Source organism: Triturus cristatus, chromosome 8 (genome assembly GCF_964204655.1).
Source record: "Triturus cristatus chromosome 8, aTriCri1.1, whole genome shotgun sequence".
Lineage (NCBI taxonomy): Eukaryota > Metazoa > Chordata > Amphibia > Caudata > Salamandridae > Triturus > Triturus cristatus.
Window position 1 is genome coordinate 1,332,757,948 of NC_140591.1, and position 24,701 is coordinate 1,332,782,648.

Sequence of the window (24,701 nt, forward strand, 5' to 3'; positions counted from 1 at the left end):
ACTGTGTCTCCATCTCCCAAATCAGTCTCATCACCCTATTGATCATCCAGTATGTTAGCAACTACCCCACTGGTATGTCATACATCCGCATAAACTCCAGAAACCATCTGAGTACTACTGACTCACAGGTAGTCCATCTAGGCCATGAGCTGAGATGCTGAAAGCATATTGTAGTACTGAAATCATCCGATTCAAACATCTGTCACACCAATATGTGCACTTCTCACTATCCAGTGCAACTAATAAGTGGCCACTTGGCCTGAGAAACAAGTGAACTAGCTTGCCCTCTTGGAGATAATGCCTTTATAATGTTCAGAATTGGGGAGGGCTTGATTTTAAACCATCTTACTGCCCTCTGTAGCTGTGTTGCTATGTATTGAAGCTTATTGTCCACGATCTCCAGACCTACGTGAGTAGAAGGGAGAAGGAGCTTGTGCCAGGCAACCTTTTGTTTTTTCTGAGCTCCATGTCAACTCAGGTAGGGTTTGAATAATTTGTTAGGGAACTGCTGTAGCATCACCATCTTTGTCAGCACCATCATCATTATTGGCAGCGACAGAGCCCTTCAAGCGGAAACAGCCCTCAAAAATAATACGGCCTTTCCAATATTTCCATCCATAATGTCAGCCTTATAAACCTGAATCCCTAGAAAACGTAATGTATGATACTCCTGATAGGGCAAAAGGACATCACCCAAGATGGAGCTTGATTTAATTGAGTAAATATATGATTTGTCCCAGTTCACTTCCAATCCAGACCTTTTCCTGAAATACTCAAAAGCTTTTATCAACAGGTCTAGCAGATATAGGAACATTTGTAATGCTGATGAAGGCACGCACCAAGATGGTTAGTCCACGCCTATGTTACTAGGTCAATAAGTAGTGCATATACCAAAAAGGTGATCTATATGTGGTTACTTTTTAATATGTGCATTACTTACTGACCTATTAATGAAAGTGTAAGCTTACCAAGTTGGGGTGTACTTACATCATCATGTAGTAGTTGGTTGACATCTTCCCAACCATTACATATTGGCTCCCGGGGGTGCAAGTTGCCAAATGGTTTAACAACATCCTTCTCTACTTACACCAAACTCAATATTTTGGTGCTTTGTTACCGAATTTGGATGTATGATTATATTTTTCCCACTGCTGCCTGTAACAATTTAGGTATAGGAGTCAATCCCCCCGGCTTACAGTGATATAACGTGTATTGTGACTGCAATAAATATACTTGTTTCTCCACTCCTAAGAAAGGTCGTTAGCAAAGGGGTCCATAGTCAAAGCAAAAATCAACAGTGACAAATAACAACCTGACTTCTCCCCTTAGCTATCTTGTACTAGTGTGATCGTCACATACAGCAACTTATTATATCAAAATGCTATCTCCAGATCTACATCTACCAGTGCTGGCCAAGTAGCCGAGCAGTGCAGAATTAAACCCTGTGGAGGCCCCTCGGCAGTCAAAATGTTGCCCCCCCCTCGCAAATTATCTCCTAATACGTTTTTTATTTAACCAACTAACAATTTTAATAAACTTATTTTATTACACAGAACTAAACATTAGTAATTTTCAATGTTATTAAACCAATTTTTTTTAAATGTTAATAAACCAAAAAAACTTAAAATATTCACTTTCCTCAATTTTTTTGTGGTGAAATCTTGCAGGATATCTTGGAAGTCTACTTTTTGCAAGACGGAATATTCAGAGGAGTCTTTAATGTAAAGTTTTTGTTTCTTTCAGTTGATTCATTTTTGTCTATCTTTTGAAAACAATTTAATGAGGCTTGATTGTAATTTTCTTTCAAGATCAAATCAATATTATTTTGATCCGTTGTCCCGGGCCCCTAAAAGGAGTGGGGCCCATAGGCCGGTGCCTACTTTGCCTATTTGGTAATCGGGTACTTTAGTCGAGCACAAAGAAAAAACTCTGGTACTGCGCCCAAGGATACATCTGTTTGGTCTGACTGAACAATCAAAGGGAGCAATACAAGAAGACCAACAGCAACTTTCTTGCTTAGAGTTTGCTGTCCATGTTTAACATAGACAGAGGTTGCAACCAGGTCTGGCATGTCACAACTGGATTTTGGGAGGGAGACAATCAACTCCTCAGTTAAATAAGACAGGGCGACATTCATATTTGCATTCAAGCAATGTTAGCAAGCTGAGGCGCTACAATGTCACTATAACTTCAATAAAATTCAGAGATGAGCCATCTGCTGCCCAGCATTTTCCCCTTACCAGCTTTACTATCACTTTCTTTTATCTGAGTGGTGAGCTGAGATTCTAGATGTTCTGTTTGTTTGGGGGCTTGGGTATGAAGGGTTTTTTCTAGCATATCGCCTGATTTTCACGTCTTCTCAACCTCAGCATAACAGCATAGAAAAAAACCCTGCAAATTACGACTCAAAAACTGTTTGACGTTTTGGCCAATAGTTCTGGCGTGCGCGCCAATGGGATTCTGTGCAATGTGTGCTGTCAAGTAGCTGAAGGTGTATGTCCACAAACAGAGAGGCCTGGATGAGAGAATGGCTTAGTGCCCAATGAAGTAGAAACCTCGTATGGCACTCCTTCAGCATTGCCCATTCCCGCGCAAGCATTGGCATCTGTAGCCCCCAACTATGCCATACTCACAATGTGATAAAGTGCTCAGCGTGCAGCACTGGTTACACAATCCCAACGTAATGTAATACGGTTAAGTCTGAAGCAGAGGGTAGGGACATGCATACATAAGTTTACATTCAAACATGAGTCCTGGGCATGGAACAAGCATTGCAAGAGGATTGGCTCCCTGAAAAGCAGAGGAACAAGAACAAGAAGGTAGAAACATGTATGAGTAGAGAAGTGAGGCAAGGTACAATAATTATATTTTTTCTAAATATGTGAAGACAGAGAGCTACACTTACTGGGGAGAAAGAAGAGCTTTAACTACCGAAGAGCATTGCCAACAATCAATTCAGTCAGTCAGTATAAACTTAATTCGATTTTTCTCATAGAAATCATAAAAGTACACACTCAAGTGAACATCCCATACAACAAAGTCTAAAAGTGTATTGTAAAAATACAACAGCAGTAATAATTACATCTTCACCAATTTCCCTCTAACCGAATAATATAAACAACAATAAACAAAACAAAAAAATATGATACAGATGAGCCTATTCGTATTACTCTCAATACACCTGATACAAACCATGATAAAAAAGCACACTTTAGGTGGTGATAAAGATTGTAAAAACAATGACGTGGATCTCACCTGTCTAATGCTCATGGTTAACAGGAGAGGCCGTATATATTTGTGGCGTAAATTGCCAAACCTAGGAAAAATCATCACAATATGCAAAGTGTCAGGGATTAAAATATTGTCGCTATACTGACAGATCAGATTCTTTTATCCAACCACCGTTAGTGAACATCAGGTGATGGATCAGGTTTAACATAAAAGAGGTCAGCAGCTTACAATGGTGACTAAACATGTCCAGGCTCAAGTATGGTTCCATCCCACTCACTGTTTTGATCATAATAAACTCACGCATTGATCACTTCATCATAGTAAAAGCCTCTCGCTTCCCTGCCACCCTGGAGGTAAAGCCTGCTTAACCCAAGCAATATCAGCTTTGGCAATGGAGCCAAGACCATAAAAGAGTTCTGGTCTCCCTAGTTCTTTCAAGTTACGCAGGATGTATAGCAGCCATGCAATGTCTAGCATGTTTTCCAGACCCATACAATCACGCATAATAATTTATAAAGATTCAGCTCATCCTTTAACCAGACTGAGAGCCATAATAAAAGGGGAGGAAGACGTATGAAGACTGATATATATCCCCATACCCAGCTCTTCATGTGCAATCTCGGTCAGTGTGCCTTGTGGTATATTTAAGAATCTTTGCAAAAATGGATTTCCACCACCGGGATGGACGCAAAACTAGCTATGGGAATACATTTAGCTTTAAAAATATCTAACATCGCCTTTATTGGTTTATCTCCCAATCATCGTGAAAAGTCACCCATACTGCGGATGGCCCTTTTTAGAAACATTATATTGTTGTTTAACAACAGGTGCCAGCTAAGGTGGGAATCAAGTAAAATGCCCAGGTAAGAAAAATATTCTACCTTACTGACAGATTTTAAGCGATTTACATAGAGAATGAAGAGAAAGGGGGTCAGGATGCAACCCTGACGAACCCCTCTCTTCAGACTAAAGTGTTATGTGCACTCCCCATTGGGGCCATACCTCACAGATGCCGTAAGACCTTCATGAAAATCTTGCAAGAAAGTGACAAGTGCAGGCTCGACACCCATGACCCCAGCATGGTCCAGACCTTAGCTCGATTAACCCTATCAAATGCAGAGCTGAGGTCCATGAAGGCCAAATTAATTGAGCCCCCTTTTGCTTTGGTATACTTTGTAAATATCAAATGTCAGTTGAGGTTCGGCTAAACTGTACCACGTCCTGATCTAAACCCATATTGTATGTCAGACAAAATGTTTTGATTATTTGCCCATGTGGTGAGGCGATCCAAAACCATCCAGTCTATAATTGTAACCTTCGAGTCCACAAATGAGATTGGTCGGTAACAGGCTGGATCTGTTCTATTATTCTTTTTGAATACAGGCACAATCACAGAGTAGCACCAACTGGGCGGCAGAGAACCACGAACAACAGGAGGCTTTCCTGAAGGTAGAGACAAAATGGCTTTTCGTGCCTCCTCCCACCGGAAACTAAACCTCGAGTCCTCCTGAGCACAAGGCATGGTTTGTCTGTGCTGTCATGATCATATATAATCACAAAATGATCGGTCTATGCCCGGGCTCTGGTGGTTAAGGTCTGATCTGACGGCTGCTTAGAGCTAAACAGTGGATGATTCACTATTCTCCAGAAGGCTATGCTGTTCCGGGACACACTTACTGGCAATAAATTCTCCCACACCCCCTCTTTTAGATTACTCTTACGTTCTTTTCCTACCAAACTATAGGTGGCCCTCGCCTTCCTCACATCTTCCTGATTACAAGGCTTCTTTTGCAGGATCTCCAGCAGCTCTTTATGAGACAGGGAGGACTTCAAACCATTTGCTTTGGGGGTGGAGAAGGCACAGCTCCTGTTTTAGTAAGGGCCGACATAACAGACCTACAAATGCTGATTATAGCTGCCCCAATACTGGTGTCAGTGGATTCCACATTTAAACAGGTTTAAAAATCAGTTTGACAAGTAGAAAACAAATTAGGAATAAATTCGGCAGGTAGGATCATGGTCCATTTTACCCTTCGACCCTGGTCTTTTGAAATAACTGATTCTTTAATAGCACCCAGCATCCAGGAGCATCTCGGCCCCCAAAAAGTGGCCAAGAGAGGATTATGGTCACTGTGTTTATCCCAATGCTCTTTAAAATTCACTAGGGAAAAAACATACAGAGACCAAAGAATAGCACCATCATGGCAACAGACCCCCCTCCCACAATAAGAATGCCCACAAAAGAAACACACCACACAAAATATATTTGGGAAAAAACTGCTGCAGGTTTATTACATACAACGTTATGTAATCTGGTGGGTTAGCTTACGGGCGATCCAAGGACAGGCAGCCTTCTCGCCACCTGCCTGCCTGATGAGCTTAGCAGCACCGTGGCGAATCACTTAGTACTGCCCTATTGGTGATCCCCTTCTCGGATCACCTGACCACCCGAGGTCCATTATACTCATGCCCTTCTGGGCGTAGCGTAGCTAGGCAAGCCCCTGGTTGCTCAGGCCCACAACCGCCCGAAGGACTACGGGGCGGCGACATAGAATCCGTGAACCTCCCATGAGGCTCCTGGGGTTCGGCTCTGGCACCACCGTGTGCCATGCAGCGGTACCGTTCTGTACCCTTATGCATCCAGATCGCCCTGTAACTCAGCCACAGCCCCGGAGGCGGCCAACCGTCGCCGCCGGGGTCCCCCACCAACTGCTCTAGTCTATCCCCTGCAACCATTGTGTGCTAGTGCTTCCTTCAAGTCTAGCAGGAACAGGTCCATCCCTACCGGAGTGAGGTGTACCCCGTCCGACTCAAAGTAACCTTTGACCCTTTCCTGAATCATTTCATGTCTGATAAATCCCAGACCCCTCTGCTGAGTGAACTTGCGCATGGAGCTGTTCACCCGTTTCCTGGACCGCTCCACCGCCTCGCCAGACTTAGCACCCTGCCACACCCTCCGCGGCAGAATCTCTGACCACCAGAGCTCGCACTGAGCCAGGCGTTTGCTCAGTTCCCCCAGGTCAGTCTTCATGGAATGCAGGAGCAGGGTCCTCTCCAATGCAGTCAAGTCATTACCCCCCAGGTGGATCACCAAAAAATTGGGCGGGCATCCAGCGTGGCTAACGAATGCTCCAGTTTGTTCATGAGGCTGCACCATCTCATCCCTGGGAAACCCAACCACTCAAACTTAGTCTGAGAGAAGAGCCGCATCCAGTCCCGGATCGATACCCAACGGGCCAACCGGGAGATTGCAGAGTGCCCAATGACCCACACACGTGACCCTGAAGAGACAAAGGACACGATTCAACTCAAAAGTTTATTACAAAACAGTAAACATAGCACTACAACTACCAAACCATAACAAGTGGCACACCACACTGCAAGATACAGTCCTAAACACAAAGCAGCACCCCTCAAGGGCGGATATATCGCTTATAACACTTGGACTTCCAGCGCCCAACTTTCATGACCTGTGCCGGTTCCAGGCCTGCTGAGAATGCAGTGGTGGCCGCCCCAATCCGGAAGGAGTGGCTAGAATATTTTTTATCATCCCGGAGAAGACCAGCCTTAGACAGGCAAGCAACCATTACCCTGTCTACCTGGAAGATGGTTAGGGGGATAAGGTCGGCGTGAATCAATAGGTACCCCGGTGCATCCGGGTGGAGAGAAACGAACTCCCGGACCCTGGCGACCGGGCAGTATTTGGGTTCTCCCAGCGGCAGTAGCCCCACCCCTATCCCCTTTCCGTTCTGATCTGTCTTAGACCTTCTGAGGTGGATGGAGAGCTTGTCCAACAACTGTATGTCCGCTATGCCCAGGGCATCCCCTGACCTGTCAGATTTGGACCGGGCCACTAACTCGCTGATCCTGAAAGCCCCGAAGAAGGATAAGCAAAAGGAAGCAGCAAAGAGGGACGCCTCATAAGGAGAGTGGGTGACCCCTCCCAGGACGTCTAGCATAGCCTGCAGATGGGAAAGGTGATGGGGGACCTGTTGTCTGGTACCCGGGGCTCTTCCCGAGCCCACCCTTTAATGCCGCCCTGATGGCAAAGGACTTGGTGGGGTCCTCTCCTCCTCTAAGCTTTGCGTCATGGCTGGCCACCGCTAGGTGACCACAAACACAAGAGTGACTCTTTCCCTGTCTCTTAGCCCACACCACGAAGGCCTGAACCTTGCCCTCAACGGGTACCCCGGCCAGGCCCAAGACAGCAGCCACGTTGTTGAAGCAGGTAAGGCTCGCCAGGTACCGCTTCCTGGTGTCGGGGGCCAAGGCCCGTTGCCCCATAGCCCTTAGCTGTTTTTCAACTCCAAGATCCTCCAGAGGGTTGCGAGGAAGGGGGTCATCTCCTCTCTCGCCTGCAGCCAGGCCTCTCGAAATCGGAGCCACTGAAAACGAGAGAGAGCGTCAGCCGCAACATTCTCAACCCCCTCGATATGTCTAACCCTAAACTCCAAGTTGCCACGCAGGCTCCCTCTGGCGAGCTCCCTGAGCAGGCAGAGCACCAGCGGGCACTTGGCAGTCTGCCCGTTGATTGCATGCACGACTGCCATATTGTCCAACCAGAAAAGGACCTTCCTATTGGACAAGATGGCCGGCCACAGGTGGAGGGATATGATGATAGGGAATAGCTCTAGAACTGTGATTTTGGAAGTAATGCTGTGGTTGCGCCACGTGTTGGGCCATTCCTGTGCGCACCATTCCTCGCCCAGGATTGCCCCAAAGCCCTCCCTTCCCGAGGCGTCCGTGAACCAGCTGAGCTCGGAACTGTCAACCCAGGGGGCCCTCCAGATGACCATCCCATTGAAGTGAAGCAGGAAATCTCCCCACATGACCAAGTCCTTCTTCAGGCCTGTACTCAACCTGACCAAGTGGTGTTTCTTAGACACGTTACCTGTGGCCCTGGCTAATCTCCTGGCAAACACCTGCCCCCCTGGGATGACTCTCGCTGCAAAGTTTAACTTGCCTAAGAGGTTATGAATGACACCCAGGGAAGCCTTGTCTTTCCCCAGCAGTGACCGGATGTCCTGCCGCAAAGCCTGTACCTTCTCCGCAGGGTGCCTAGACACGCCCGTAACAGTGTCAAGCTCGATGCCCAAAAAGGTGAGGACCTGCGCAGGACCCTCCGTCTTACCAGGTGCTAGCGGCACCCCTAGGTGTCTGGCCAGGTCCTGGAAACATTGAAGCCCCCTGCTACACTCCTGTGTTCCCGCAGCCCAAAGGAACAAAAAGTCGTCCAGGTGGTGGGTCACCCCTTCAACGCTAAACCTAGCCGAGAGGGCCCACTGCAGGAATGAGCTAAAGGCTTCAAAGTAGGCACACGAGATCGCACACCCCATTGGCATGCACCTGTCGTAGAAGAATTCACCTTGCCACTTAAACCCAAGGAGGTGCTGGCTATCAGGGTGGACCGGTAGAAGGCGGAAAGCGGACTCAACATCGGCCTTGGCTAGCCACGCCCCCCTGCCCGCCCTCCTGACCATGTCTACTGCCATGTCAAGCGAACAGTAGGAGACCGAGCATGAACCCTCCTCAAGCCAGTGGTTCACTGAATCCCCATCCGGGTAGGACAAGTGCTGGATCAGCCTGAAAGCCCTTGGCTCCTTCTTCGGGACCACACCCAAGGGAGAGACAACGAAGTTCGGAAGGGGGGGTTGCCGGAAAGGCCCCGCCACCCTCCCCAGAGCCGCTTCCTTCCTGATCTTAGCCCCTACTACATCGGTGTGGTCCCTGGCTGACCTGAGGTTCTCTGCATCTCTGTTGACCAGAGGGCCCATGTAGGGGATTCTGAAGCCCTCCACGAACCCCTGGACCAGTGACAGTCTGTCCTTCGCATTGGGATATTCCCTAAGTAGTGGTAGCAGGTTGGCGGTGACCACGGGGGACGGGCCCTTGGCCAGGAGCACACCTGGGGAGGGAACTGGGGGGGTGCAAGGGGGCCTGATCTGAGGGGGAAGAAGGCGAGGGGGCCCGGCAAGGAGACCCCGGACCCCGGGCCTACTTGTCTTGTCTGGTGGGCATGGAGGCGTGTTCGCGCTTTTCGCAGGAGGTTGCCGAGTGGGGGGAACCGCACTTGCTGCAGGTGTGAGATAATCGACAGGCCTTGCCCCAGGAGCAAGACCCAGCATTAAAAAGCCTACACGTGCCATCGACCAAGGGGGGACTCCTCCCTAGGCCAAGCCCCCCCGGGAAAAGGGGGGGTAGGAGGACAGAAGAGGGGGGTGGATGCCCGATGCCACTACAGGGCTGCCCTCCTGAGTGGCCCCCTGTGGTGGCCTCGGCAGCCGCATAATCAAATATAGACCTGCCACCCCACCTCCTTAAACATGAGCTTTCTCTCTTTAAGACTAGATTCCTACTTCTTAGACAAATTAACTAGATTATAATCTGAGAATAAATTATTTAACATACCACTCTGATTGAGGTGCGCCTAATCAATGTTTGTCGATAACTTGCCAGTGTCACAATTTGTATGACGACCCATGCAGGAGTGCAGATTAAAATCAGACAACAACATAATCACCAATAATTTGGGCGTACAATGGAAAACATCATTTCAAATCTTTCTAAAATCTCTGACATCATCATGCTCGTCTCTAACTGAGGTTGAATTATAAACATTCACAGTGAACACACTGTATTTGTTTGGAAAGTTCAAATAATACTTAGGATATTGGGTCAGTTACAGTCAATGCTGTTCAAACACAGTTTAATTACCATCGCTAGCCCCCTCCGGCTCTACCTTGGGTGGAAAGAATGGCTGTGGAGCCAAACATAACATATTCATCTAGGTAGTAGGGGCCAGTCAATCTGGGTCATCTAACCCAGTCAGTGGTTCAAAGCAGTAGCTAAGGGGAAGTTTGGAAGCCTGTCCCTGATGGCACGTTCGAACTGGGCCACCACTCTACCTGACCTTCAACCCTCACTCGCCACATCGGCCTCAACTTTGTGAGTTTATAGCAAAAGTCTAACAGGAGTACTATGATTCTACTTCTCGGAGCAGCACTGGATCTAAGATTATGAAGGATATGAACCACTCTTGTGGCATTACAAAGGTTTATCACTATACAGTCACCTAGACATGTTTTATGGGAATTCCCTATCCAGCTCACTCCCCGGACTATGATAATCTCTTCCAATAAGGACTGATCAGGGTTTACCCTATCACACAGCCAGTGTGTGACTTTATTTTTGAGCTGCTGATAACTTTCAATGTCCTTGCCCTTAAGGAGGGGGACGGGGAAAGACATTGTTTTTCACTAATACATAGGGGTGGCAACTGAATGACCATATCCCCTGAGGAAAACCTCAACTGGATGATGAGGTTCCCTACCTCATCGCCCAAGGTCTACACTCTGAATGTTATTTTGGAGCGAGTTCCTAACAGTAGGATCACTGGGCTGAGCCACCTGGGAAGCTGACTGAACATTACAGGTAATGGAGTAGCATTAGCTGTGTTGTCAGCTAGATGCCAGCAGTCGCTGGCCCTATGTTGGTCTTTGATGATCTGGATGGGTAATGCCTACTGAGGTGGCGTTGTAGGAGAGCATTTGGAACATTGTGGGTAGTGGTGGTCAGGTGGCTGTTTTGCTCAAGAGATTTTCCATTTGCGTATGGATGAGCCCCCCTGTTTCTCCCAATTTCCCCTCTACCACAACAATGTTAGCAAATCATATGTTGAGTGCTTCAGAAACTGTTGATATTTGCATTTCCAGTCTTAAAAGGGTCTTGATGACTACAAGGCTCCATAAAAAGCAGATGATCCTGTAAAAAGCTCCCTTTTTTCATCCCCCTCCCTAACTTACTTCTGGAGTGGGACTTGCTTTATATCAAAGTGCTTTTGCTTTTTGACATGATGCTTTCCCCACAGACTCTGAGCAGGTTAGAGGTTGTCATGCATTCAGGGTCCAGAGTACAGTTTACAGGCACAACCTCACTGTTAGGACTGTGCGGCGGGCAACGTAAATTGGGAGTACCCTCAGTTAATGTTACAATGGACAAAGACCCCCACTGCATTATTGATAGACAATAAAATGGTCTTATTTGTCCTTGGGCATTCGTCAGCCACATTTGTTAAGTCAACTTTCCTCTTCCACATTGCTACATTAGCTACAATGATAACAAGCTTCTAAACCAGAAACAGAGCCAAAACAAATAGAAATGCCTGAACAGCAATTACAACCTTTGACTCCACTTGCATAGCTCACGAGAAATTCATGCTTGATGACAGCTGATGTTAGGGCGTGGCCCAGCCCAGCCTCTTTCGGTCTATGTTGGGCACAGATGGGCCCACCCTTGTCCCAGGCTTTTGCCGGGTGCACCCCTCACGCATCCCGTGTTGCGGGAAATATGGGCACCTTTAAAACCGTATCAGGGGTATGGGGCTAGTGCCACTCAAAACCTGCCTCCTCATCATGTACAGTGTTGCAGCCGTTAGGTCATAGGTCTATCTGGTCCCCATCGGCCCCAGCAATGCAGCCAGTAAGTTCTCTCTCTTACCTGTGATGTGGGAAGACTGGGCACCTTAAGAACCAATTGCAGGGAGGCGAGGCTAGTGGCATCAAAAGGCCGCCTCCTCACCCTGTACTGGTGTTGCGGCCGTTAGGTCCTATGTTGCTGCCGTCTGGTCCTCCTTGGCCCCTGTGTGGCAGCCGGAAAGCTCTCTCTCTTTCCTAGAAAGGAGACACACCCTCTTCTTGCATCACAGGTCTTGCTGTGTCTATTACTCATGTTACAAGAAGGCTGACAAGGCAATCTTTAACAATTCTCACAGGAGTAAGGTAAGAGAAAACACGCAGAACTTGGAAAACCTTGCAATACTTGGTCTCATCCTCTGTGAATCCAAACCAAAGCCTTTGCATTCCATTTTGTAACAATATTGATTGTGACTTTCTAAGGGGCTTCGAGGAGACCATTATTGTTGACTTCCATTGATGAATGTTAGATGTTTTAGATTTTGTGTTAAAGAAGAAACTAAATTAGTAAATGTAGACATTAGACAAACATAAAAGAGATAAGGGACTTTAGACTCTGAAAGTTTGATTGGGGCCGGCCGATGTCAGGCAGGAGCAAAGCCTGATGGTGGGCGGGGCCCGTGCAGCCACAGGAAGTGAGGCAGCATTGAGTCCTGAGCGTGGGCTCGTATTGGCTGTGGCTGGGAAGTCACTGGAGTACGGCAGCGCGAGGAGAGGAGACGACCCCGGTGCTTGTGCCACCAAACCGGAAGAGTCAAGAAGAGCCCCAGTGAGTGGGGCTCACAAAAAAACTATTGGTGCATGCTTCCTGCCACCACTTCGAGCCGGCTCGAGAGAAAAGGAGAAGTCCGGTGAGTGGGGCCCACGGTTAGTGCCACTAGCTACACCAAGAGGAGCCCCAGGAAAGGGGGGCTCCCAAAGCACTGTTGGTGCCTGCTGTCGTGGCTATTCCTTCGCTGCAAGAAGAAGCCCCGGTGAAGGGGGCTTAGGAGGCACGCTGTTTTTGCCCAGTGGGTGTCACAGCTGCGCCGCCAGAGTGTGGGCAGCTGCAACGTTGGGGGCATTTTTGTGTCTCGGGAGAGACAATGGTGAGTTGCACCCTCGCCCCATGAGAGCATGGGCCCGTGGAGGCCCTGTGCACATAGAGCCCTGACTTTGGATGGACATAGGGCACTGCGGGGGAGTCCCAGATGCCCCCCCCCCCGAGGAAGGCCAGTTGGCCTGTGAGCACCTGGTGTGCTGGGAGCGCGCAGGGCCCTAAGGTGATGTATGCACCTGGGGAGCGTTACTGAGGTGCATTGCTAATGTGATTTATGCAAAGTGTCTGTACCAGTAGTTACTGATTGGTTACTACTTATTTATGCATAATGGGTTTATGCCCAGTGTTTAGGCATAATGTGTTTATGCCTGATGTAATTACTGCATAATTTGGGTGATGCCCAATGTGACTGGTGCATAATGTTTGTGCTAAGTAATTACTGGTTGTTTTACTACTTACCTGTTCTGATGGTTCTGACAGTGGCCCGATTGGCCCTGTCCTGTATATAATCCCCCGTGAAGTATAACCTAGTGCCAGGCGGGGTAGAATGTCCACTTAGATCAATTGCCATGCCCATGTAATGGCCGGAGCGGGAAATCAACACTTCACTTTTTATTTTTCTGTAATTTTTATATGAAATATGCAAAATGGCTTTGATACTGTTTTTTTTAAAAAAAACCTCTCCTGTCCACCTTGAAGCAGCCAACATGAAAATCCTTAAATTGGAAGATGATGAATTAATTTTCCGCGTAGGCTCCTTTTTTAAAGTTACAGTCCGCGCTCGTAACACAATGTGCACTTTTTGAAGGTTATTCTCTCTGAATTAATATTTATATTGTCACTATGCTTAATATTAATTAAATGGACACTCTCTGCAGACTAGTTTTTAACCTACACACAATGATCATGAATGGCATATATTAAGAGGCCATTAATTGGAGAAAAAAAAATATTTGTTCATAATATGATGCTTATATATGAAATTATCTTATTCTATTTGCTTTTATGATTAATAAGATTTGTGTACTTCTATGCTGCTATGTGGCTTGTTCTTTTATTGATATACTTTTATCCGGATAAAGATTTTTTAATTGACTTGAATATGCATTCTGCAATAAATGATAGATTTGCACTTAATTTCTTCTTATATGACCAGCTCAACAGAGGGGTTTTATTTTTCTCTTGGTCTCCTCCTATGCGAAAACCAACCAGGATTGTTCACAGTTGCTACCCCTTCTCTGCAGACAAGAAAGGAACCTGTATTCTCCAGGCTGAACCTAAAACAGTTTGGGAGCAAAACACAGTACCCCAAAATCAAGTCCTCCCAAAATTTACCTTAGTCAGATCTCCCACATTAAACTGGAACAAAGACGGTGTTAAGCTTCAATTTAATGAGGCATTGTGTCCCCTTGGTAAGACACCTTCCAAACAAAATACAGTTTCATTAAATAATTCCATTTCTGAATAATTTGGGCCCATTCAATAACTGAGCTCTAGATCAATGAAAATGTTAAGGGTTTTATTGCAAAAAAAGTGGTGCAGTCAATGCCATACAGGCTCTCAAATGTAACGCTATACAGAGTATGTAAGATCAGGAAATATTTTAAATCCTAATGGGCACCAGAATTAGAAAATAATTGGACAGCATCCCTAGCACCATTGAGGAGAGCTCTGGCTCAGTCTGAAAATCGAGAGTTTTTATACATTATTCTTGCATATTAAATCAACATGTCTGCAAATTCATCGTAGTGTGAGCAAATGTATCATTTATTCAGAACATTAGAACACATGGAAAATAGGACTCGTACCTTAACACCTAAGCACTATCCCATTTACTTGAAAAATAATTCAGCACCCTCTATTCTAATGTCATCCAGAGATGTTCAAACAAACCAATACATTTGCATTATCACGCTATTTGAATGAATAGATTTTATTGAAGCAGTGGAAGATATGTGTTTGCAAGGAGTGTTCACATGCAAGATGCAATGCACTACAAGCTATGGCAAGGGACTGGTAGCAGTGTCTGAGTAGGTGCTGGACCCTTGCAAAGTAAAAAAAAAAATGATAATAAAAAAAATATATATATATATATATATATATATATATATATATATATATATATATTACCTACTGGCGGTCGCCAGTAGGTAGTTATAGTTAGGACCACGTTTCCATAGGAAAACCTCAACATTCTATTTTGAATAACTTTGGCGCCGGTCGACGAATCCTCGCGAATTTCTCAAAATAGGTGGGGCGCTACGCTCCGCTCCTACCCTGAAAGTCTCGGGGGGATCCGTCAAGCGGGGGCTGAGATAAAAGGGGGGTCCCAAAACGCGTTTTTCCCATGCATTTTTCCATAGGACCTTTAGAACGAGCTACAGCCCGAACGGCTGAACAGAATTACTCAAAATTTGGCAGAGAGGTAGTCCCTAGGTCAAGGAAGTGCCTTTTGTAGGTTTGGTGTAAATCTGTTCAGTAGATTCTGAGAAAATAGCCTTTAAATCAATATATATATCTGAGCCCGCTTACGGTACGCTTACCGTACGCTTACGGTAAGCGTACGGCGGCGTGCGCGAGCGCGATTCTGATTGGCTGTTAGATCTTAGTAAACATTCGAATCGGTCGAAACCAGGAAGCGGCGGCCGCCATTTTGTGTATTTCACTCTGAAAAAAAAGAGTGAAAACAAGGAAAGGGGGCAATGAGGAGAGTTACAGACCCCCTAACATTTGTAAGGGGGTCAAAGAAGGACAGAAAAGTACAAAAAAAACATTTATTGATTTTTTTAAAAATCACGGGGTACGCGTACGGTAAGCTTACGGTAAGCGTACGGTAAAAAAAAAAAAAATAGATAAATGAAAAGCAGATTTAAGAGTTTAGAAATTAGGGAGCTCTAAAAAGAGCTGTTGTGTTTATGAAGTCATTTTTTTAGTGGTACCTACAAGTAAGTACCGATGCAGAGTCTAAGGTTCAAGAGGAAGACTCTGTTCCCTTCATCATTGAAGTGCACACCATCTCCTCTATAAATGTCTTGCATGTCATAACGCAAGTTGTTGTGGTAAATGGCACCCATACCATAGTCACGGAGGAAAGCAGAAACAGATTTGTTGACGTGCTTTCTTGCTTTGTCAATCTGTGGACAGAAATGATTGGACCAGTTCCATTTTTGCCTTTGGCATATGTTGGAAAACACAAAGGCAGTTTTAGGGAAAAGTGTAAACAGTTGTGCAAAGGTGTCCTTCATAAGCATTTCCAGACCTACCCCAGTCAAAGTGCCTAGGTCATTGCCACCACAGTGCACTATTATGAGGTCAGGGTGTTGGATTTGAATGAAGGATTTCACCAATGGCATCAATTGGTGCCACTTTAACCCTCTCTGACCAATCCATTTAATGTCTACATTTGGCAAAGCAAGGTCTCTCACCATATCTGTTTTCTCTGCAAACTTTTCACTCCAGAAGACATAGCTGTGCCCTACAATCCACACTGTGAACATCTTCAAAGGAGAACTGGATGCACTCAGGAGGTGTCTTTCAGTAGAATGGCAATATGAAAAGAAAGACAGTTTGGAAATGGAGGCATACATATTTTTTTAAAACAAAAAGAACTGATTGGCTGTTTCATACCATTCTAGAATAAAAACTAGGCTGTATGTGAAAATTAATAGAAGCATGTTTTGTATTGGTACAAAAAAATGTGTAACCAAAGAACAGTACTATGGATTTGCTGTAAGGTTTGAAAAGTCAAGCACTCTTGCTCTGTGGAATTGAAACATTGTGTGTCGAACTTCTGACCTAACTGCACACAGCAGTGTTCCATGAGCTGTTGCTATGGTAGCAGGCAGAAGTCAAGTTGGGGGAAGGGTACTAGGCAGAAGTCAAGTTGGGGGCAGGGTACTTTTGGAAAAGGGTTGGTTTTCAACCAATAGAAATGTGTGATTACATTTGAAAAAAAGGGGGAAGCACTGAGATTTGAAACTTACATGTATATGTGTGGAAAAATAGAGGGAAAGTTTGCCATTATCTGGTTCTGCTGAGAGGAGAGAGGTGAACACAACAGAGATCCTGGCTCTGATAATCTGCTGTTTGAGTGTCACATTTCTTTCACAACTAACTAATTTTAAAGGTGAGTTTACAGTTTGAGAGGGGATGTATGTGGTAACTTAAGAAATGAATAATAGAAATGGGAATTGTTTTTGTTGTAGTTACACATGGTGGTTTCATAATGTGTCAGTCTGTAAAAGTGATTTTCACTCGGCCCGAAAAAAAAAGAGCAGAAAATGTGCTTTCAAATTGGCAAAGAAATTTCGTTTTGGGACTAATGTGAAAACATGACTCTGTGTGCATAGAAGAATTATAGGCAGAGATTTATTGCGTCTTGCTCTGGTGATTTCACAGTTGCATTAGATGGAAAGGGGGAGCGAATTTTTTGGGGAAGAAGCAGAGGCTTAGCACACACCCATGTGCTTGCCATGTATAGTCATGCACAGTATTTAGAAGCCACTGGGGTTTTCAGGTTTAAGTCTGTAATGCAAATACATTCAGCATCACTAAGGCTGGTTGCCCTTGCTGGAGTGTAGGCAGACACAGAGAATGCACATGGTGTTGGTCTGAAAAAAAAACAGCTTGGACACGTGCAATTAAATAAATCAAAAATAGTGGTTTCATAATGTGTCAGTCTGTAAAAGTGATTTCAAATTGTAAAAAGAGATTTTCACTTGGCCCTAAAAAAAAAAGAGCAGTAAGTGTGCTTTCAAATTGGCAAAGAAATTTCGTTTTAGGACTAATGTGAAAACATGACTCTGTGTGCCTAGAGGAATTATAGGCAGAGATTTATTGCGTCTTGCTCTGGTGATTTCACAGTTGCATTAGATGGAAAGGGGGAGCGAATTTTTGGGGGAAGAAGCAGAGGCTTAGCACACACCCATGTGCTTGCCATGTATAGTCATGCACAGTATTTAGAAGCCAGTGGGGTTTTCAGGTTTAAGTCTGTAATGCAAATACATTCAGCATCACTAAGGCTGGTTGCCCTTGGTGGAGTGTAGGCAGTCACAGAGAATGCACATGGTGGTGGTCTGAAAAAACAGCTTGGACATGTGCATTTAAATAAAAGAAAAAAAAGTGGTTTCATAATGTGTCAGTCTGTAAAAGTGATTTCAAATTGTAAAAAGAGATTTTCACTTGGCCCGAAAAAAAAAAGAGCAGTAAGTGTGCTTTCAAATTGGCAAAGAAATTTCGTTTTAGGACTAATGTGAAAACATGACTCTGTGTGCATAGAGGAATTATAGGCAGAGATTTATTGCGTCTTGCTCTGGTGATCTCACAGTTGCATTAGATGGAAAGGGGGAGCGAATTTTTGGGGGAAGAAGCAGAGTCTTAGCACACACCCATGTGCTTGCCGTGTATAGTCATGCAAAGTATTTACAAGCGAGTGGGGTTTTCAGGTTTCAGTCTGTAATGCAAATACATTCAGCATCACTAAGGCTGGTTGCCCTTGCTGGAGTGTAGGCAGACACAGAGAATACACATGGTGGTGGTCTGAAAAAAAAAAAGCTTGGACATGTGCAATTAAATAAATTTTTAAAAAAGGTTTCATAATGTGTCAGTCTGTAAAAGTGATTTTCACTCGGCCCGAAAAAAAAAGAGCAGTAAGTGTGCTTTCAAAATGGCAAAGAAATTTCGTTTTGGGACTAATGTGAAAACATGACTCTGTGTGCATAGAGGAATTATAGGCAGAGATTTATTGCGTCTTGCTCTGGTGATTTCACAGTTGCATTAGATGGAAAGGGGGAGCGAATTTTTTGGGGAAGAAGCAGAGGCTTAGCACACACCCATGTGCTTGCCATGTATAGTCATGCACAGTATTTAGAAGCCAGTGGGGTTTTCAGGTTTAAGTCTGTAATGCAAATACATTCAGCATCACTAAGGCTGGTTGCCCTTGCTGGAGTGTAGGCAGACACAGAGAATACACATGGTGGTGGTCTGAAAAAAAAACAGTTTGTACAGGTGCAATTAAATAAATCAAAAATAGTGGTTTCATAATGTGTCAGTCTGTAAAAGTGTTTTCAAATTGTAAAAAGAGATTTTCACTTGGCCCTAAAAAAAAAGAGCAGTAAGTGTGCTTTCAAATTGGCAAAGAAATTTCGTTTTAGGACTAATGTGAAAACATGACTCTGTGTGCATAGAGGAATTATAGGCAGAGATTTATTGCGTCTTGCTCTGGTGATTTCACAGTTGCATTAGATGGAAAGGGGGAGCGAATTTTTGGGGGAAGAAGCAGAGGCTTAGCACACACCCATGTGCTTGCCATGTATAGTCATGCACAGTATTTAGAAGCCAGTGGGGTTTTCAGGTTTAAGTCTGTAATGCAAATACATTCAGCATCACTAAGGCTGGTTGCCCTTGGTGGAGTGTAGGCAGTCACAGAGAATGCACATGGTGGTGGTCTGAAAAAACAGCTTGGACATGTGCATTTAAATAAAAGAAAAAAAAGTGGTTTCATAATGTGTCAGTCTGTAAAAGTGATTTCAAATTGTAAAAAGAGATTTTCACTTGGCCCGAAAAAAAAAAGAGCAGTAAGTGTGCTTTCAAATTGGCAAAGAAATTTCGTTTTAGGACTAATGTGAAAACATGAGTCTGTGTGCATAGAGGAATTATAGGCAGAGATTTATTGCGTCTTGCTCTGGTGATCTCACAGTTGCATTAGATGGAAAGGGGGAGCGAATTTTTGGGGGAAGAAGCAGAGTCTTAGCACACACCCATGTGCTTGCCGTGTATAGTCATGCAAAGTATTTACAAGCGAGTGGGGTTTTCAGGTTTCAGTCTGTAATGCAAATACATTCAGCATCACTAAGGCTGGTTGCCCTTGCTGGAGTGTAGGCAGACACAGAGAATACACATGGTGTTGGTCTGAAAAAAAAACAGCTTGGACATGTGCAATTAAATAAATTTTTAAAAAAGGTTTCATAATGTGTCAGTCTGTAAAAGTGATTTTCACTCGGCCCGAAAAAAAAAGAGCAGTAAGTGTGCTTTCAAAATGGCAAAGAAATTTCGTTTTGGGACTAATGTGAAAACATGACTGTGTGCATAGAGGAATTATAGGCAGAGATTTATTGCGTCTTGCTCTGGTGATTTCACAGTTGCATTAGATGGAAAGGGGGAGCGAATTTTTGGGGGAAGAAGCAGAGGCTTAGCACACACCCATGTGCTTGCCATGTATAGTCATGCACAGTATTTAGAAGCCAGTGAGGTTTTCAGGTTTAAGTCTGTAATGCAAATACATTCAGCATCACTAAGGCTGGTTGCCCTTGCTGGAGTGTAGGCAGACACAGAGAATACACATGGTGGTGGTCTGAAAAAAAAACAGCTAGGACATGTGCAATTAAATAAATTTTTAAAAAAGGTTTCATAATGTGTCAGTCTGTAAAAGTGATTTTCACTCGGCCCGAAAAAAAAAGAGCAGTAAGTGTGCTTTCAAAATGGCAAAGAAATTTCGTTTTGGGACTAATGTGAAAACATGACTCTGTGTGCATAGAGGAATTATAGGCAGAGATTTATTGCGTCTTGCTCTGGTGATTTCACAGTTGCATTAGATGGAAAGGGGGAGCGAATTTTTGGGGGAAGAAGCAGAGGCTTAGCACACACCCATGTGCTTGCTATGTATAGTCATGCACAGTATTTAGAAGCCAGTGAGGTTTTCAGGTTTAAGTCTGTAATGCAAATACATTCAGCATCACTAAGGCTGGTTGCCCTTGCTGGAGTGTAGGCAGACACAGAGAATACACATGGTGGTGGTCTGAAAAAAAAACAGCTTGGACATGTGCAATTAAATACATTTTTAAAAAAGGTTTCATAATGTGTCAGTCTGTAAAAGTGATTTTCACTCGGCCCGAAAAAAAAAGAGCAGTAAGTGTGCTTTCAAAATGGCAAAGAAATTTCGTTTTGGGACTAATGTGAAAACATGACTCTGTGTGCATAGAGGAATTATAGGCAGAGATTTATTGCGTCTTGCTCTGGTGATTTCACAGTTGCATTAGATGGAAAGGGGGAGCGAATTTTTGGGGGAAGAAGCAGAGTCTTAGCACACACCCATGTGCTTGCCGTGTATAGTCATGCAAAGTATTTACAAGCGAGTGGGGTTTTCAGGTTTCAGTCTGTAATGCAAATACATTGAGCTTCACTAAGGCTGGTTGCCCTTGCTGGAGTGTAGCACTGTGGACATGGGCTTTTTAAAAAATCTGAAAAGTGGTTTCATAATGTGACAGTTTGTAAAAGAGATTTTCACTTGCCCAAAAAAAAGAGCAGTTTGTGTGCATTCAAATTGGCAAAGAAATTTTGTTTTATGACTATTGTGAAAACAAATGTAGTAATATATTTAAATACAATAAAGGATTTTTTTTTTAGTTTTTTTCAGGTATTGCTGAAGAACAGTGAACAAAATTTAAGATGCCTACAAAATCTCGAGCTCAAAAAACGCTAAAAAAAAAACTATATTTGAAGACAACTGGAGGACCAAAGTTAGTAGAAGATGCTCATGTTGGGAAAAAGAAAAAATCTTCTGGTAAGCAGAAAAAAGAATTTCTTAACAAAATATTCAAAACAAAGAAAAATGTACAAAATGTCTGTCCTCGGAAAAATGTAACAAAACATAGAGAACAGCAAAAAATTGAGAATTTAGTTAATGCAAATATACCTTCTGCAATTGAAAAGTTTAACATAAACAGAAAAACAGCGTTTAAAGAGATACGTAGAAAAATGTTTCAGAGAAGAGTTCTGTCCAATTTGATAAAGGATGTGAAGAAATATAAGCAAAAGGCAAAATATTACAAGAGAAAAAAAGAAATTGAAGCCATTGCAGCAAAAGCATTAGAATTAAAAAGGAAACTATTCATATTAATTTTGAATAGGATGCGTACATTAGATAAAATGGTTAATGTACTGAAATCACAAAGCAAAAGCAAAAGAGTAGTGAACAGAACAAACTTTTGTAAAGTGTTTTTAGGAAAGTGGATGCATAGTTCAAGTAGTGAACCTTTTTTTAATGAAGAGAGCTATTTTCAAAGTAATAGTTTGCTGCATGCAGTTGACACCAGAGGTCGTTCATACGAAGTAAAAAATGGTTGCATAATGGAGAAGGAGATAATGGTTCCAAGAGATGAGGTACAAGTGATGGCAGATGAGGCAATGGGGAGACGTCCTAAAGCCCCAGTGTACACTTGGAATTGTAGTAGTATTTGCACTGTGCGTCAGGAATCTATTGACAGATTTCGAGAGTTTCTAAGAGAATATAGTAAAAAAAGTGTAAAACAAAAGATTAAGGTGCTTCAAAGTCTGGATCCATGCAGAGTGAGAGAGAATACTGGTTTGCAGGGTCATTCTCTTGCTTGTCTATCTAGAAAAGTGTGCAATAGTGTTTTCCATCATTTTAGGATGCTGGCTGTTCATCATACTGAAATGAGAAAGTTTGTGAGACGGTTGTATTTTGCCAAAAGTCCAGCAATAAAGTTAAATGAATTGAATAGGGCTCTGTTCCGAGGAACGGTATCAGATGTAGAGAAGGTTGTTGATGAAATTCAGTTTTGTTACTTTGGTCCTGAACAAAACAGTGCAGAGAAGGACACAGTAAATGAGGCAGAAGTGGAAGAGAATGTAGAACCCTCTGTAAGTAACACATTTAATGATCACATAACAAAATTTGCAATAGTCTCTAATGAAAGACCAAATGTTACTTGTATTTGTTGCCGCAGAACTCATTATAGAAAACAAACTAGGAATGTTGATCTCTACAGAAAGAGTGAAAATGAAGATAATTATAAGTGGATGGATTTTGCCACATATATATTTCTTGAAAATTGTTTTGAATTGGGTGAAGATCAGCGTATTTGTAAATACTGTTACAACAAGTTAGAGGAAAATAGAATGCCGACCAGAGCTGTACATAATAATTTAGAATTGGATGCTATTCCTGCTGAACTTTCTGAATTAAATACATATGAGTCTATACTCATTCAATGTGTTCATCCGTTCCAGACCATAGTACGTATGGAGCCCAAAACTGGTAAATTACCTCCTTCAGATTTACTGAGAGGTTTAAAAGGTAGAGTGGTGTATTTGCCCTTGGATTTGAAAAAAAATATGGAAACTATTGATGCGGATACTTTGGAAACTGAACCATTAATTATTCTGGTTAATGGTGTACCTACAAAGAATAAGAAGATTTGGCAGGAGCTGGTAGATGTGCGGAAAGTACAAAGAGCAAATTTGTATTTGAAAAAAAATAACAAATGGTATGAATCAATTTATATAGAAGAAGAAGAAGAAGAAGAAGATTTTCAAGAACACACAGAAACACCAACTGGACAAATTGAAAAAGTGGACAAGTCAAAGGAAGAAGAAATTTATGAACATTTTAGCATACATCCTCTCCATTCGAAAGAAGTTATGGGAGACAATATTGATCTCTTTCAGATGAAGAAAGCAAAAGGAAATCCCGTGAGTGTATGGGAGGAGAGCTTGGAAGCTCGATGTTTTCCCCAGCTGTTTCCTAAAGGAAAAGGAGGACGATACGATGAACGTCCAGAACAGATTCCAGCTTCAGAGTATCGGACTACAAGACTATATGCTGAAGATCCCAGATTTCGACAAAGTATTCCTTATTTGTTCCATCTTTTATTTGAAAGCGACTTGTCTGCACTGTCTTATGCAGTAAATCACATTTTAAAAAGTGGAGTACATTTACAAAATGTGTCTGCTAAGGATTTTATGGAGAAAGTGCAGCACCGAGATGATCATTTGGAAACACAACTGATCAATCTGATGGCTTGTCAGCGTGGGACAAATGAATATTGGTACCGACGCCATGGTGAACTAAAATGCATGTTACGCAATTTAGGAACACCAACATGGTTCCTTACCCTAAGCTGTGCCGAGTACGCTTGGGATGATTTACTGGATTTTCTACGAGAGGCCAATTCAAACATTAAAAACATCGAATACAAGACAGCAGGAGAACTGTGCTCATTGGATCCGGTTAATGTTTGCAGATATTTCAATCATAGATTTGAGGCTATGATGTCCTTCATCTGCAATAAAAAAAATCCACCCCTTGGAGAAGTAGTGGATTTCTTTTGGAGAAAAGAGTACCAGGCAAGAGGTGCTCCTCATATTCATATGCTGCTGTGGATCAAGGATGCCCCAAAGTTTGGAACAGATACTGATGAAGCAGTGTTATCTTACATTGAAGAATATGCAACATGTGGTATACCAAAAAGCAAAGAAGAGAACAAGTTAAAGGAGCAAGTTCTACGTTTCCAAAGTCATCGGTGTGGAAAATACTGTCGACGGAAATACAAGAGCAAAGAAAAATACTACACTAAATGTCGATTTGGATTTCCTAGACCTGTTCTTTCAAATGGAAGAGTCAACAGTTTTATGTCAGCTGTGAGACATACTATCACAAGAAAATCACCTAAGAATACCTACAACCTTAAAAGAAAAGAAGAATCAAAAAATATAAATGACTACAACCCAGTCATTTTATCCATGTGGAACGCTAACATGGATATACAGTATGTAGCTGACAATTCCATTGCTGTTGCACGATATGTAACGTCTTACATTACGAAATCAGAAAAAACAGAATTGAAGGAAATGTGGGAAGAGATTTCTCACGAGAAGACTGTCAGTAAGAAGCTGTACAGTTTCAGTTTGAAGATGTTATCGCATCGAGAAATTGGATCCTACGAATGTTCAGATAGGTTATCTTCTGCAAGTCTCTACTCGAAGTCAAGAAGAATAATTTGGGCAAGTTTAGGCCTTGCAGCAATGAGAAATCGGGTACTGAAATCTGTTGGAGAAATTGAATATTTGGCCGAGAATGACCCAGAAAGTACAGATATATTGAAAACAAACATGTTGGACACATATTATCCCAAGAGAAGTCATCATCTGGAGAACATGTG